Below are 13,357 nucleotides of genomic sequence, written 5' to 3' on the forward strand. Positions count from 1 at the left end.
AACAAATGCTGCACCCGGCCCGTCCCGGGCCTGGACAACACCCTACCGCCTCACACTCCGTTCCTGCCTCGCACTCTTGCCAGCTCCCCAGACTCCGGCCCCCTCGACGCGACACCCACACGACGCCTCTCACACGCAGGACCTCCTCAGCCACAGCTGCTCTTCCTGCCCAGTCCTGTGCGCCGGCCTCACGGAAACAGCCCAGGGGGAACCCTCTGGAAACTGCCGTTCAGGACACACGCCCTCCTCGCCTTCGCAGTGCAGGCCTTCGCGGCACTTCTTTCACCCACCTTGGCGCCACAGCGCATGTACACGCGAGAAGCCGCTGCCCCGGCCGGACCCAGCCACACCCCGGCGCGCTCCCTCAGACGGCTGCCCACGAGCCAGCAGCCACTCTGCCAAAGTGCTCCTCCTCACGACCAACGCACCGGAGCGGGACCCTTCGGGAGAGCGGCCGGCAGGAGCGCAGAAGCCAGGCTCAGACAGCGCTGGTCATTGGCGCGGCGGCGGCGGCGGCGGCGGCGGCGGCGCCGCTCCCAGGCGCCCATGTCCCACACTCGCTGTCTCCTCACAGCCCGAGCTCGCATCCCCTCTCCAGCCTGCTGCCCGCCAACGCCCGGCACGAGCGAGAAAGCCAGGCGCCAGAGGGACTTTGGGCCAGGGCCGGCGGTCGCTGTGAGGAGCGTCGGAGCTCAGCCGCACCTGCCACGCGTCGCCTGCCCTGACTGGAATTCGGGCGCAGGCCAGGCTGGGTCCGGTTCCTGGCTTCCTCCGGCGACACTGACAGTCTGTCGGCGGCCCTGGACGGCAGATTCGGAAGCGCAGGTTGGGCCGAGTCCGCCTCCGTCCCTGCGTCCCTCCTTCCCTCCGACCGCGCCTCGCCCTGGGGGTCCTCCCCGTTCCCCCGGAGCCTCTTCTTCAGGTCACTCACCGCCTCCTGCTCACATGGAGCGGATGTCCGTGGGCGAGCAGCGAACCACCAGTGTCTGGCGGTTGGCGGCGAGCGCCGCTGGGGCGGCGTCGGGCGGCGGCGGCCATCGGTGCATGGGTGGTTCAGTGGTAGAATTCTCGCCTGCCACGCGGGAGGCCCGGGTTCGATTCCCGGCCCATGCAGCGACCCAGTCCCCTTTTGGTCCCGCAGCCCACAGCGGAGCTAGGCTTCCCCTCTCCCACGCTCAAGGCACCTGTCCTACCACAGCATGCTCCCACCCGCAGCCCACCGCCACACCTTCCCTCTCCTGTCCTGCCCACGCCGGCGCCCCCTACCCTCCGTGGGACGAAAACCCCAACCCCGAGAGCCAAGCCTCCGTGACCTGACGCCTTGCGGGCTCAGCCACTCTCGCGCCCACACACCTTCCTTGTCCCTTTTCTCTTTCTTACCCTGATCCCGCTGGGGTCACACGGTGCACTGGAAGGAATACCCTACACTGGCACCCGCTCGCCCCACCTCTTCACGTTTCACCGCGCTTCCCCGCTCTCTGCCTCACTCTCCCCACACTCGGAAAGTTACACAGTGTTTGCTCAACCAGGAACCGAAAAGCTGCCGCCCCTGGGAGGGCTACATTGCACTCCCCAGGAGTGTCCCCAAAGCGTTATCCTGCATGAGGAATTCCAAAGAGGAATTCCACAATATCAGGGCAGAGTGCACTCTATGTTCACTTTACGTCCCTCAGCCGAAATATTTTTCGAACACCCGCCCGCTCCCCCACCACTAAAACCACCATCACCACCAACACCCCAACAACAAACACCACCCCCTCCCCTGAAGCCCTCCTCCCACCACTGGCACCCCACCTAGCGACACCACCCCCCAGCACCATCAAATCCTACTTTGTCAACGGTTCTGCCCTTGCGTGTGTCCGTTTGGCCTCTTTGTTTAATTTTTATTTTTTTTGAATTTTCATTTTAATAGACGTATAGTTGATTTACAGTATTGTGTTATTTTCAGGGGTACAGTAAACTGATTATCTTTTCTATACATGTGTATGTATACGCATATAGATCGTTACTTTCCGTTACAGGTAATTACGAGACGTTGAATATACTTCTCGGTGCTGTACCGTAAATCCTGTTGTTCCTACCCGCTAACACCAGCTCCTAATTGATCCCTCGCCTACACGTTCCCCTTGGGTAACTGTAAGTTTGTTCTCTCTCTGTGTGAATCTGTTTCTGTTTTGCACAGAGGTTCACTTGTACTATTGTTTGGATTCCACATGTATGTATTTTTGTCCTTCTGTCTGACTTATTATACTAGGTTCGGTGCTCTCTAGGTCCATCCGTGTTGCTGCAAATGACAAGATCTCATGCTTTTTTATGGCTGAGTAATATTCCACGAGATTGATTTTAATACATTGAAAATCCCTCTCTCTCTTATCTATCTGTTTTTCTATCGATATCTATCGATCGATCTCTCTATCTATCTACTTATCTATATCTCATATTTCCTTAAGCCAATCATCCACGGATTGACACCTGAGATTTTTTCCCCTGTCATGGCTATGGCCCACGGTGCTGCTATGAACGTTGAGGTGTACGTATCTTTCCCAATTAGAGGTTTTGTGTTTTCCGCATACATACTCAGGATGGGGACGGCTGGATCATATGGTAACTCTCCATTGGTGCCTTCATTGTTGTTTTCGTTGTCGTTGAAGTGTAGTTGATTTCTAAGACCGTATTAGTTTCAAGTACACAGCAAAGTGATTCGGTTTAGAATGTATACTGTATTTACAGATTATTTTCCATTATAGGGTATTCCAGGACACTGAAGATCGTTCCCTGTGTTATTCCGCAAGTCCGTGTTGCTTCTCTATTTTGTACACAGTAGCGTGTATCTGTTAACCCCATACTCCTAACTGATCCCTCCACTCTTCCCTTTCCCCATGCGTACCCGTCACTTGGTTATCGATGTCTGCCGAGTGTGTTTCTGTTTTGTACATAGACAAGTGTATATTATGTTTTAGGTTCCACCTGGAAGTGGATATCATATAATGTTTATCTTGCTCTATAACTGCCTTACTTCACACAGTGTGATAGACTCTAGGTCCATTCATGTGGCTGCGAATGACACTATTTCATCCTCCTTTGGGGCTGTGTAATATGCTCTGGTAAGTTTCTACAGCACATCTTCTTAAGTCCACCGTCCACTCATGGGCCCTTGGGTTCATTCTGGGTCTCGGCTATTGCAAATAGTGCTGCTAGGAAGGTCCTGGAGGAGGGGGGCGGTGCATGTAACCTTTCGAAGTAGAGGTTTCATCTTTCCCACGTACGTACCCAGCAGTGGGGTTGCTGGATCATATGGTAGCTCTCCTTTGGTGCCTTCATTGTTGTTGTCGTTGAAGTGTAGTTGATTTCCAGTCCTGTATTAGGTCGGGTGTACAGCACAGTGGTTCGGTTTGTATGTATATTGTATTTTCAGATTAGTTTCCTTCATAGGGTATTCCAGGACATTGCAGATCGTTCCCTGTGTGATTCCGCAAGTCCGTGTTGCTTCTCTATTTTATACACAGTAGCGTGTATCTGTTAATCCCACACTCCTAACTGATCCCTCCAGCCTTCCCTTTCCCCTCGCATAACCGTCAGTTGGTTTTCGATGTCTGTGGAGTGTGTTTCTGTTTTGTCCATAGATTCATGTCTATTATGTTTTAGATTCCACCCGGAAGTGATATTATATAATATTTATCTTTCTCAGTCTGACTTACTTCACGTCCTTTGATGGACTCTAGGTCCATCCATGCGGCCTCAAATGACAATATTCCATCCTTCTTTATGGCTGAGTAATATTCTACGGTATATTTATGCAACACATCTTTTTAGGTCCATCGTCCACTCATGGGCCCTTGGGTTCATCCCGGGTCTCAGCAATTGCAAATAGTGCTGCTAGGAATGTGGAGGAGGGGTGCGGTGCTTGTATCTGTTCGAAGCGGAGGTTTCATCTTTCCCACATCTATACCCTGCAGTGGGGTTGCTGGATCATATGGTAGCTCTCCTTTGTGGCCTCTTTACTTCTCGACTCCATCCTCACCTGCCACTCTCCCCAACCACATCCCCTAGGCTCCACACCCCGCCACACACACAGACACACAGACACACACACACACACACACACACATACAGACACACACACACACACACACACACACACACACACACACACACACACACTCAGACTTGAGGCTTGACGGATTGAAAGTGTTTCCTGATGAGGTAATCTGTGTCTCTGGGGCTGTAGAATGCCCCACTCAATTCAGACCTCGCCTAGACCCTGTCCCCTACCCTTGTTTCTGTCCTTCCCTTGCCTGCTTCCTACCCTGCTGCCCCAGCCCCAGCCCCCTGGTTAGCCTGACCACCTCAAAGCACAGCCCACCTGTCTCGCCCTCTCACCCACCGCCCCGCTGGGGTCCTCTCCCACCATCGTCCTCGTACCACAGCCCACTCACCCCCCTGCTTGCTATCTGCCCTTCCTCGAAGACTCCAGGCTCGCTCCCCTCTACCCGCCACCAACCCCTAGTTCCCCAGCCCCTCTCTCACACATCCGGTGCAGAAGACTCACTTCCGCCACTCCTGGCCTCCCACGGGCTCTTCAGACCCACTCCTACTCCATGGCCACCCTCTTCCCTACATCGGACCCACCCGCACATCGCACGCAATTGGGGGGCCAAGGGCAATCGCGGGCCCAAGCTTCGGCAGAGCCCCTGCCTGAGTGGCCAACTACTCTCCTAGCCAGTTCCCCGCAAGCCCCACTCCTCTCCTTCGCACCTGCGCTCCACCCAGTGCCCTGGACTCGTCCTGCCACCTCCCAACCCGAGGCTCAAGGCCGGCCCTTCTCTATGGGGTCGTCTGGCTCTGTTCCCTAAGCCTCGTGGTGTGGCCCCCAACCACGGCGACAAACACCTTCACCCCGTACTCTCGCCCACCCACACTCACCCCGAACACACCCACAAGGGCGTTGACGAAAGCGCCTGCGGTGATGGGATGCACCCATATGCCGACAGGGGCTCCCTTCCACAGGGGAACCGGCTTGGTCTAAATCCAGCGACTATACTGCCACCGCCAAACGCTGCAGCTCATCGGCTGTCCACTCTGCCTCTGAAGGAAACAAGCTGTGAACCGCACACCAAACCCTTTGCTGACAGACGCGCCCAAGCCTGGCCTGAGAGGAGACCGAGGTCGGTGATTCACCATGGCCAGAATCCATAGGAGAAGGTGAAGACAGGCTGAAGAGAGGGATGGAGTCCATCCAATAATAGATAGTAACGTGGGAATGGGGAATATTAGAAGTCATAGCCAGGTGAGTGGTGCATGTGTGTGTGTGTGTGTGACTCTGGTGTGTGTGTATGTGTGTGTGTGTGTGCGCGCGCGTGTGCGTGTGTGTGTGTGTGTGTGTTTGCTGTTAGTGGAGGGGGAGGTATCGTCGGTAACGTTCTTGCCTCTCTGTGACAGGACTGAGAGTACCGGTAATGCAATCCGAATACCATGTTGGCTGGTAGTCCACCCTGCCACGCATCTGTCTCCACACCCTCCCACTTGCATAGCTAAAGTTTCCCGGGCGGCATCCGGTTTCTGCCTGCTTTCTCACCTCCACTGCCCTTTCGACCAACTACAAGCACGTGGCCAGGTTCCTTTTCACACCTCCGCCTCCCGGCAGCCTGTCTGCTCCCCTGCGCGGTTGAAGACCCCCGCGTCCTTGAAGGCCAACGACAGGCCCACGGGCTTCGAGGGCGGCCCAGGAGCTGGCACGCAGCAGGTAAGCCATCGGGACTGGTCGCTGGCTTGAAAGGAGACGTAAGGGACGGCCAGTCCCGGCAAGTGGCCCAACTTGGAGACGGAGGGCCCTCTCCCGCGCCTTCCGCTTTCCGTCGACGCGGCCACCAGTGATGCCGCCAACCACCACCACCGCCGCCGCCGCCACAACCTGCAGCGCCATCGCCAGCACCCTGTCCACCACGGCCACCAGCACCGTCACCAGCAGCACCAGCAGCACCACCAGCACAAGCAGCAGCACCACCGCCTGAGCTGGGAAGAGAGGGTGGCTTGTCAGCCGCGAGGATTGTGGTGGCGGAAGCAGTGCCGCTTGAGAGTCCAAGCACGCTCGTGGCCACGGCTGCGCCGGCCAGTCGTGTTTGGGGCTGGGGCAAGCGTCGGAGCAGGAGTCGTCGCCGAAGGCCTCGAGTGGGTGGGCGCGCGAGGCCGAAAGTTTTGGCGGGGCACGAGGGTGGAGGTTGCACGCCAGGGCCTGGGGCTGCAGGTGGAGGGTACCGGGTGGCTCTTGTCGGGGCGCTGAGGTCACGGGGCGGGGGAGAAGGAGCGGACGAGTTGGCTTGGTGCGTGGGCTAAAAGGGGGGTGGTGGTGGGGTGGGGGCGGAGTGTTTGTGGACGCGCTGGGGAGGTTGGTAGGCGGAGAGGAAGAAGAAATGCTTCCCTGACCGGGAATCGAACCCGGGCCGCGGCGGTGAGAGCGCCGAATCCTAACCACTAGACCACCAGGGAGCGTCGGGCTCCGCGTCTGGCCTGCCTCTGCTCGACCCAGCCACTGGGCGCTGCCTTGGCGCCAAGGCCCGGCCTTTCCACGTCCAGCCGCCCTCCGCCCCTGGCAAGCCACGTGCCCTAGCGTTCTTCCTGCTTGCTGGCACCCTCAAAACACTGCGCGCCTCCTTCCCGCACACGCGCGAGAAGCCGCAGGCCACCTAGCTCCCTCTTTTCTGCGCCCAGCTCCCGGCTCTCCCTCACGGGCCCCGGGCGGGAGGGCCGGCCGTGGAGCTCGGCAAAAGATGGGCCCGCTGCGTTGGCCGGGAATCGAACCCGGGTCAACTGCTTGGAAGGCAGCTATGCTCACCACTATACCACCAACGCTGCACAGCCCGGGCCGCCCCGACACGCCGGCCCCGGGCTCGCCGGAGCGCGGTCTCGCCGCCGCCGCCGCCGCTGCCCCTGCGGCGGCCGGGCGCAGCCCGGCCCCGACGCCCCGTCCGCCAGCAGCTCTGCGCTGCGTCAGGCGCCACCGTCGGCCGCCCCGGGCGCCTCAACCGCTCCAGCCCTACGCAGCTGCCCTCGCCCCCGGCCCGAACGCTTCTGGGGCGGGGGGCGGGGTGGGGGCGCGCTGTCGCTGCCTTGCTGCTGCCGGGCCCTCGGCTGCACGCCGCGGCCCGCCCCCCTCCGCGGGCACGCCACCTCTGGTTCCCCGCTCGCCAAAGCCCTTCTCCAACGGCTGTTGGGCGAGGCCACTCCCCGGCACCGAAAGGGGACGGGACTCATCCGCCCCACACCCGTCCCGGCAGCCGTGAAGCTGTGCAGGTGTGCGTCGCGTCGCAAGGAGCCCACTGCGGCAGCCACTGTGGGCGGGCCGCAATGTCGCCGGGCGCTTGTGGGGTCGAGAGGAGGCCCTCGCTCGGCCGTGGCGCCCGAGCGCCCGGCGAGGAGGACGGGCAAGGGGTTGCAGGGGTGGAGGGCTGGAGGCGGTCGAGGGTGGGCAGGCCCCGCTGGAGGGCGGAGGGACGAGAAGAAGGGCCGTTGGGGCCAGGCGGCTGGACAGAGAGCGGCGCCAGCCACCAAAAAGGGGCGTGTGGCCTCCCCGTCGGGGAATCGAACCCCGGTCTCCCGCGTGACAGGCGGGGATACTCACCACTATACTAACGAGGACGGCGGCGGCCACACGGGCGCCCGACTGCTCTCCGGCTGCCTGCAGACGCCTACCCCCTGCCCTCGGCCCTCTGCCCACCACGGGCGCCCGCCACGTGCCCGACCCGACCCGACCTGACCCGACACCACACCAAACGCGTCATGCAAGGAGGCAGCCCGGGACCCCGCCAGGGACACGGATCCGCGTGGCGCTGGAAACTCCCAGTGCGCGCTGCCTATAGCCCCCGACGCCAGGATCGCGCCGTGAGGAGGGGGGCCCGAGGGGGCCGGAGAGCTCAAGCAAGGCTGTGAGGAGGAGGTGGGCGCTCGCCGTGCCACGTCCCGGGAGAAGAGGCGGAGGGGTGGGCGCGGCCGGCGGCAGAAGCTGGCCGGACGCGGCACACGGCTGGGTCCCGGGCCAGGGGTGGGCGAGGGGGCGGCGGCGGCGGAGCCGGGCGCGACGGCTGGCCTCGCTGCCCCGTTGGCCGGCGCGCGCCCGGTCCGTCGCGCAGCCGGACGGCCGCCCCCTGGCGCAGAGCACCGCGTCGGGCCAAGGGCATCGGTGTCCGCGTCGCGTCGGGTCCCAGCCAGCCGAGCGGCGACGCGCCCAGGCCCGCCGTCAGGATGGCCGAGCGGTCTAAGGCGCTGCGTTCAGGTCGCAGTCTCCCCTGGAGGCGTGGGTTCGAATCCCACTCCTGACAAGCCAGCCTTTTTTGGCCCGCCCAACAAATGCTGCACCCGGCCCGTCCCGGGCCTGGACAACACCCTACCGCCTCACACTCCGTTCCTGCCTCGCACTCTTGCCAGCTCCCCAGACTCCGGCCCCCTCGACGCGACACCCACACGACGCCTCTCACACGCAGGACCTCCTCAGCCACAGCTGCTCTTCCTGCCCAGTCCTGTGCGCCGGCCTCACGGAAACAGCCCAGGGGGAACCCTCTGGAAACTGCCGTTCAGGACACACGCCCTCCTCGCCTTCGCAGTGCAGGCCTTCGCGGCACTTCTTTCACCCACCTTGGCGCCACAGCGCATGTACACGCGAGAAGCCGCTGCCCCGGCCGGACCCAGCCACACCCCGGCGCGCTCCCTCAGACGGCTGCCCACGAGCCAGCAGCCACTCTGCCAAAGTGCTCCTCCTCACGACCAACGCACCGGAGCGGGACCCTTCGGGAGAGCGGCCGGCAGGAGCGCAGAAGCCAGGCTCAGACAGCGCTGGTCATTGGCGCGGCGGCGGCGGCGGCGGCGGCGGCGGCGCCGCTCCCAGGCGCCCATGTCCCACACTCGCTGTCTCCTCACAGCCCGAGCTCGCATCCCCTCTCCAGCCTGCTGCCCGCCAACGCCCGGCACGAGCGAGAAAGCCAGGCGCCAGAGGGACTTTGGGCCAGGGCCGGCGGTCGCTGTGAGGAGCGTCGGAGCTCAGCCGCACCTGCCACGCGTCGCCTGCCCTGACTGGAATTCGGGCGCAGGCCAGGCTGGGTCCGGTTCCTGGCTTCCTCCGGCGACACTGACAGTCTGTCGGCGGCCCTGGACGGCAGATTCGGAAGCGCAGGTTGGGCCGAGTCCGCCTCCGTCCCTGCGTCCCTCCTTCCCTCCGACCGCGCCTCGCCCTGGGGGTCCTCCCCGTTCCCCCGGAGCCTCTTCTTCAGGTCACTCACCGCCTCCTGCTCACATGGAGCGGATGTCCGTGGGCGAGCAGCGAACCACCAGTGTCTGGCGGTTGGCGGCGAGCGCCGCTGGGGCGGCGTCGGGCGGCGGCGGCCATCGGTGCATGGGTGGTTCAGTGGTAGAATTCTCGCCTGCCACGCGGGAGGCCCGGGTTCGATTCCCGGCCCATGCAGCGACCCAGTCCCCTTTTGGTCCCGCAGCCCACAGCGGAGCTAGGCTTCCCCTCTCCCACGCTCAAGGCACCTGTCCTACCACAGCATGCTCCCACCCGCAGCCCACCGCCACACCTTCCCTCTCCTGTCCTGCCCACGCCGGCGCCCCCTACCCTCCGTGGGACGAAAACCCCAACCCCGAGAGCCAAGCCTCCGTGACCTGACGCCTTGCGGGCTCAGCCACTCTCGCGCCCACACACCTTCCTTGTCCCTTTTCTCTTTCTTACCCTGATCCCGCTGGGGTCACACGGTGCACTGGAAGGAATACCCTACACTGGCACCCGCTCGCCCCACCTCTTCACGTTTCACCGCGCTTCCCCGCTCTCTGCCTCACTCTCCCCACACTCGGAAAGTTACACAGTGTTTGCTCAACCAGGAACCGAAAAGCTGCCGCCCCTGGGAGGGCTACATTGCACTCCCCAGGAGTGTCCCCAAAGCGTTATCCTGCATGAGGAATTCCAAAGAGGAATTCCACAATATCAGGGCAGAGTGCACTCTATGTTCACTTTACGTCCCTCAGCCGAAATATTTTTCGAACACCCGCCCGCTCCCCCACCACTAAAACCACCATCACCACCAACACCCCAACAACAAACACCACCCCCTCCCCTGAAGCCCTCCTCCCACCACTGGCACCCCACCTAGCGACACCACCCCCCAGCACCATCAAATCCTACTTTGTCAACGGTTCTGCCCTTGCGTGTGTCCGTTTGGCCTCTTTGTTTAATTTTTATTTTTTTTGAATTTTCATTTTAATAGACGTATAGTTGATTTACAGTATTGTGTTATTTTCAGGGGTACAGTAAACTGATTATCTTTTCTATACATGTGTATGTATACGCATATAGATCGTTACTTTCCGTTACAGGTAATTACGAGACGTTGAATATACTTCTCGGTGCTGTACCGTAAATCCTGTTGTTCCTACCCGCTAACACCAGCTCCTAATTGATCCCTCGCCTACACGTTCCCCTTGGGTAACTGTAAGTTTGTTCTCTCTCTGTGTGAATCTGTTTCTGTTTTGCACAGAGGTTCACTTGTACTATTGTTTGGATTCCACATGTATGTATTTTTGTCCTTCTGTCTGACTTATTATACTAGGTTCGGTGCTCTCTAGGTCCATCCGTGTTGCTGCAAATGACAAGATCTCATGCTTTTTTATGGCTGAGTAATATTCCACGAGATTGATTTTAATACATTGAAAATCCCTCTCTCTCTTATCTATCTGTTTTTCTATCGATATCTATCGATCGATCTCTCTATCTATCTACTTATCTATATCTCATATTTCCTTAAGCCAATCATCCACGGATTGACACCTGAGATTTTTTCCCCTGTCATGGCTATGGCCCACGGTGCTGCTATGAACGTTGAGGTGTACGTATCTTTCCCAATTAGAGGTTTTGTGTTTTCCGCATACATACTCAGGATGGGGACGGCTGGATCATATGGTAACTCTCCATTGGTGCCTTCATTGTTGTTTTCGTTGTCGTTGAAGTGTAGTTGATTTCTAAGACCGTATTAGTTTCAAGTACACAGCAAAGTGATTCGGTTTAGAATGTATACTGTATTTACAGATTATTTTCCATTATAGGGTATTCCAGGACACTGAAGATCGTTCCCTGTGTTATTCAGCAAGTCCGTGTTGCTTCTCTATTTTGTACACAGTAGCGTGTATCTGTTAACCCCATACTCCTAACTGATCCCTCCACTCTTCCCTTTCCCCATGCGTACCCGTCACTTGGTTATCGATGTCTGCCGAGTGTGTTTCTGTTTTGTACATAGACAAGTGTATATTATGTTTTAGGTTCCACCTGGAAGTGGATATCATATAATGTTTATCTTGCTCTATAACTGCCTTACTTCACACAGTGTGATAGACTCTAGGTCCATTCATGTGGCTGCGAATGACACTATTTCATCCTCCTTTGGGGCTGTGTAATATGCTCTGGTAAGTTTCTACAGCACATCTTCTTAAGTCCACCGTCCACTCATGGGCCCTTGGGTTCATTCTGGGTCTCGGCTATTGCAAATAGTGCTGCTAGGAAGGTCCTGGAGGAGGGGGGCGGTGCATGTAACCTTTCGAAGTAGAGGTTTCATCTTTCCCACGTACGTACCCAGCAGTGGGGTTGCTGGATCATATGGTAGCTCTCCTTTGGTGCCTTCATTGTTGTTGTCGTTGAAGTGTAGTTGATTTCCAGTCCTGTATTAGGTCGGGTGTACAGCACAGTGGTTCGGTTTGTATGTATATTGTATTTTCAGATTAGTTTCCTTCATAGGGTATTCCAGGACATTGCAGATCGTTCCCTGTGTGATTCCGCAAGTCCGTGTTGCTTCTCTATTTTATACACAGTAGCGTGTATCTGTTAATCCCACACTCCTAACTGATCCCTCCAGCCTTCCCTTTCCCCTCGCATAACCGTCAGTTGGTTTTCGATGTCTGTGGAGTGTGTTTCTGTTTTGTCCATAGATTCATGTCTATTATGTTTTAGATTCCACCCGGAAGTGATATTATATAATATTTATCTTTCTCAGTCTGACTTACTTCACGTCCTTTGATGGACTCTAGGTCCATCCATGCGGCCTCAAATGACAATATTCCATCCTTCTTTATGGCTGAGTAATATTCTACGGTATATTTATGCAACACATCTTTTTAGGTCCATCGTCCACTCATGGGCCCTTGGGTTCATCCCGGGTCTCAGCAATTGCAAATAGTGCTGCTAGGAATGTGGAGGAGGGGTGCGGTGCTTGTATCTGTTCGAAGCGGAGGTTTCATCTTTCCCACATCTATACCCTGCAGTGGGGTTGCTGGATCATATGGTAGCTCTCCTTTGTGGCCTCTTTACTTCTCGACTCCATCCTCACCTGCCACTCTCCCCAACCACATCCCCTAGGCTCCACACCCCGCCACACACACAGACACACAGACACACACACACACACACACACACATACAGACACACACACACACACACACACACACACACACACACACACACACACACTCAGACTTGAGGCTTGACGGATTGAAAGTGTTTCCTGATGAGGTAATCTGTGTCTCTGGGGCTGTAGAATGCCCCACTCAATTCAGACCTCGCCTAGACCCTGTCCCCTACCCTTGTTTCTGTCCTTCCCTTGCCTGCTTCCTACCCTGCTGCCCCAGCCCCAGCCCCCTGGTTAGCCTGACCACCTCAAAGCACAGCCCACCTGTCTCGCCCTCTCACCCACCGCCCCGCTGGGGTCCTCTCCCACCATCGTCCTCGTACCACAGCCCACTCACCCCCCTGCTTGCTATCTGCCCTTCCTCGAAGACTCCAGGCTCGCTCCCCTCTACCCGCCACCAACCCCTAGTTCCCCAGCCCCTCTCTCACACATCCGGTGCAGAAGACTCACTTCCGCCACTCCTGGCCTCCCACGGGCTCTTCAGACCCACTCCTACTCCATGGCCACCCTCTTCCCTACATCGGACCCACCCGCACATCGCACGCAATTGGGGGGCCAAGGGCAATCGCGGGCCCAAGCTTCGGCAGAGCCCCTGCCTGAGTGGCCAACTACTCTCCTAGCCAGTTCCCCGCAAGCCCCACTCCTCTCCTTCGCACCTGCGCTCCACCCAGTGCCCTGGACTCGTCCTGCCACCTCCCAACCCGAGGCTCAAGGCCGGCCCTTCTCTATGGGGTCGTCTGGCTCTGTTCCCTAAGCCTCGTGGTGTGGCCCCCAACCACGGCGACAAACACCTTCACCCCGTACTCTCGCCCACCCACACTCACCCCGAACACACCCACAAGGGCGTTGACGAAAGCGCCTGCGGTGATGGGATGCACCCATATGCCGACAGGGGCTCCCTTCCACAGGGGAACCGGCTT

The 13,357-nt window shown here is 58.6% G+C and overlaps 6 non-coding genes across 6 annotated transcripts; 3 read left to right on the forward strand and 3 right to left on the reverse strand.

The window, feature by feature from the left end:
- Positions 1 to 1,042: 1,042 nt before the first annotated feature.
- TRNAG-GCC (transfer RNA glycine (anticodon GCC)) lies at positions 1,043 to 1,113 on the forward strand. The gene has a single exon. It is a non-coding gene; the product is annotated as a tRNA-Gly (tRNA).
- A 5,301-nt stretch (positions 1,114 to 6,414) lies between these two features.
- TRNAE-CUC (transfer RNA glutamic acid (anticodon CUC)) lies at positions 6,415 to 6,486 on the reverse strand. The gene has a single exon. It is a non-coding gene; the product is annotated as a tRNA-Glu (tRNA).
- A 291-nt stretch (positions 6,487 to 6,777) lies between these two features.
- Positions 6,778 to 6,849, reverse strand: TRNAG-UCC (transfer RNA glycine (anticodon UCC)). Its single transcript has one exon. It is a non-coding gene; the product is annotated as a tRNA-Gly (tRNA).
- Positions 6,850 to 7,563: 714 nt separating this feature from the next.
- On the reverse strand, positions 7,564 to 7,635 carry TRNAD-GUC (transfer RNA aspartic acid (anticodon GUC)). The gene has a single exon. It is a non-coding gene; the product is annotated as a tRNA-Asp (tRNA).
- A 597-nt stretch (positions 7,636 to 8,232) lies between these two features.
- Positions 8,233 to 8,315, forward strand: TRNAL-CAG (transfer RNA leucine (anticodon CAG)). Its single transcript has one exon. It is a non-coding gene; the product is annotated as a tRNA-Leu (tRNA).
- Positions 8,316 to 9,380: 1,065 nt separating this feature from the next.
- TRNAG-GCC (transfer RNA glycine (anticodon GCC)) lies at positions 9,381 to 9,451 on the forward strand. Its single transcript has one exon. It is a non-coding gene; the product is annotated as a tRNA-Gly (tRNA).
- The last annotated feature ends 3,906 nt before the right edge of the window (positions 9,452 to 13,357 follow it).

This window comes from Camelus bactrianus, chromosome 21 (genome assembly GCF_048773025.1).
Source record: "Camelus bactrianus isolate YW-2024 breed Bactrian camel chromosome 21, ASM4877302v1, whole genome shotgun sequence".
Classification (NCBI taxonomy): domain Eukaryota; kingdom Metazoa; phylum Chordata; class Mammalia; order Artiodactyla; family Camelidae; genus Camelus; species Camelus bactrianus.